This window comes from Palaemon carinicauda, unplaced genomic scaffold (assembly GCF_036898095.1).
Source record: "Palaemon carinicauda isolate YSFRI2023 unplaced genomic scaffold, ASM3689809v2 scaffold1170, whole genome shotgun sequence".
NCBI lineage: Eukaryota > Metazoa > Arthropoda > Malacostraca > Decapoda > Palaemonidae > Palaemon > Palaemon carinicauda.
The window spans coordinates 12,633-15,562 of NW_027168672.1; positions in this window are offsets into that span (position 1 = coordinate 12,633).

Consider the following 2,930-nt stretch of genomic DNA (forward strand, 5'->3'; position numbering starts at 1 on the left):
AGTTTACTGTACGGGGTCCAAATGAGTGCCGTTTACTGTACGGGGTCCATATAAGTGCCGTTTACTGTACGTGGTCCAAATGAGTGCCGTTTACTGTACATGGTCCATATACTCTACGGGGTCCATATGAGTGCCGTTTACTGTACGGGGTCCATATGAGTGCCGTTTACTGTACGTGGTCCATATGAGTGCCGTTTACTGTACGGGGTTCATATGAGTGCCGTTTAATGTACGTGGTCCATATGAGTGCCGTTTACTGTACGTGGTCCATATGAGTGCCGTTTACTGTACGTGGTCCATATGAGTGCCGTTTACTGTACGTGGTCCAAATGAGTGCCGTTTACTGTACGTGGTCCATATGAGTGCCGTTTACTGTACGTGGTCCATATGAGTGCCGTTTACTGTACGTGGTCCAAATGAGTGCCGTTTACTGTACGTGGTCCATATGAGTGCCGTTTACTGTACGTGGTCCATATGAGTGCCGTTTACTGTACGTGGTCCAAATGAGTGCCGTTTACTGTACGTGGTCCATATAAGTGCCGTTTACTGTACGTGGTCTAAATGAGTGCCGTTTACTGTACGTGGTCCATATGAGTGCCGTTTACTGTACGTGGTCTAAATGAGTGCCGTTTACTGTACGGGGTCCATATAAGTGCCGTTTACTGTACGTGGTCCATATGAGTACCGTTTACTGTACGGGGTCCATATGAGTGCAGTTTACTGTACGGGGTCCATATAAGTGCCGTTTACTGTACATGGTCCATATGAGTGCCGTTTACTGTACGGGGTCCATATAAGTGCCGTTTACTGAACGTGGTCCAAATGAGTGCCGTTTACTGTACATGGTCCATATACTGTACGGGGTCCATATGAGTGCCGTTTACTGTACGGGGTCCATATGAGTGCCGTTTACTGTACGGGGTCCATATGAGTGCCGTTTACTGTACGTGGTCCATATGAGTGCCGTTTACTGTACGGGGTCCATATGAGTGCCGTTTACTGTACGTGGTCCATATGAGTGCCGTTTACTGTACGGGGTTCAAATGAGTGCCGTTTACTGTACGGGGTCCATATGAGTGCCGTTTACTGTACGGGGTCCATATGAGTGCCGTTTACTGTACATGGGCCATGTACTGTACGGGGTCCATATGAGTGCCGTTTACTGTACGGGGTCCATATGAGTGCCGTTTACTGTACGGGGTCCATATGAGTGCCGTCTACTGTACATGGTCCATATACTGTACGGGGTCCATATGAGTGCCGTTTACTGTACGGGGTCCATATGAGTGCCGTTTACTGTACGTGGTCCATATGAGTGCCGTTTACTGTACGTGGTCCATAGACTGTACGGGGTCCATATGAGTGCCGTTTACTGTACGGGGTCCATATGAGTGCCGTTTACTGTACAGGGTCCATATACTGTACGGGGTCCATATGAGTGCCGTTTACTGTAAGGGGTCCATATGAGTGCCGTTTACTGTACGGGGTCCATATGAGTGCCGTTTACTGTACGTGGTCCATATGAGTGCCGTTTACTGTACGTGGTCCATATACTGTACGGGGTCCATATGAGTGCCGTTTACTGTACGGGGTCCATATGAGTGCCGTTTACTGTACGTGGTCCATAGACTGTACGGGGTCCATATGAGTGCCGTTTACTGTACGGGGTCCATATGAGTGCCGTTTACTGTACAGGGTCCATATACTGTACGGGGTCCATATGAGTGCCGTTTACTGTACGGGGTCCATATGAGTGCCGTTTACTGTACGTGGTCCATATGAGTGCCGTTTACTGTACGTGGTCCATATACTGTACGGGGTCCATATGAGTGCCGTTTACTGTACAGGGTCCATATAAGTGCCGTTTACTGTACATGTTCCATATACTGCACGGGGTCCATATGAGTGCCGTTTACTGTACGGGGTCCATATGAGTGCCGTTTACTGTACGGGGTCCATAGACTGTACGGGGTCCATATGAGTGCCGTTTACTGTACGGGGTCCATAGACTGTACGGGGTCCATATGAGTGCCGTTTACTGTACGGGGTCCATATGAGTGCCGTCTACTGTACATGGTCCATATACTGTACGGGGTCCATATGAGTGCCGTTTACTGTATGGGGTCCATATGAGTGCCGTTTACTGTACGTGGTCCATAGACTGTACGGGGTCCATATGAGTGCCGTTTACTGTACGTGGTCCATATGAGTGCCGTTTACTGTACGTGGTCCATAGACTGTACGGGGTCCATATGAGTGCCGTTTACTGTACGGGGTCCATATGAGTGCCGTTTACTGTACAGGGTCCATATACTGTACGGGGTCCATATGAGTGCCGTTTACTGTACGGGGTCCATATGAGTGCCGTTTACTGTACGGGGTCCATATGAGTGCCGTTTACATTACATGGTCCAAATGAGTGCCGTTTACTGTACTTGGTCCATATACTGTACGGTGTCCATATGAGTGCCGTTTACTGTACGGGGTCCATATGAGTGCTGTTTACTGTACAGGGTCCAAATGAGTGCCGTTTACTGTACATGGTCCATATACTGTACGGTGTCCATATGAGTGCCGTTTACTGTACGGGGTCCATATGAGTGCTGTTTACTGTACAGGGTCCATATGAGTGCCGTTTACTGTACATGGTCCTTATAAGTACCATTTACTGTACATGGTCCATATGAGTGCCATTTACTGTACATGGTGTCTATAAGTAACACTATATTACAAAACCTACCCAAAGTGTAAATTAAGTTACAAGTAATAAACAGAGGAGCAGATTGATCAAATGTAGACACAAGAAAAGTTCCCAGTTCTTCTTGAGCTTTTAAATATGCGTTCATAAGACAATGCTTTTTATAACATTTGTATTTTATTAAGTTTTGTTAATACACAGGAAAATCACATGAAAAAGTTTCAAACCATCT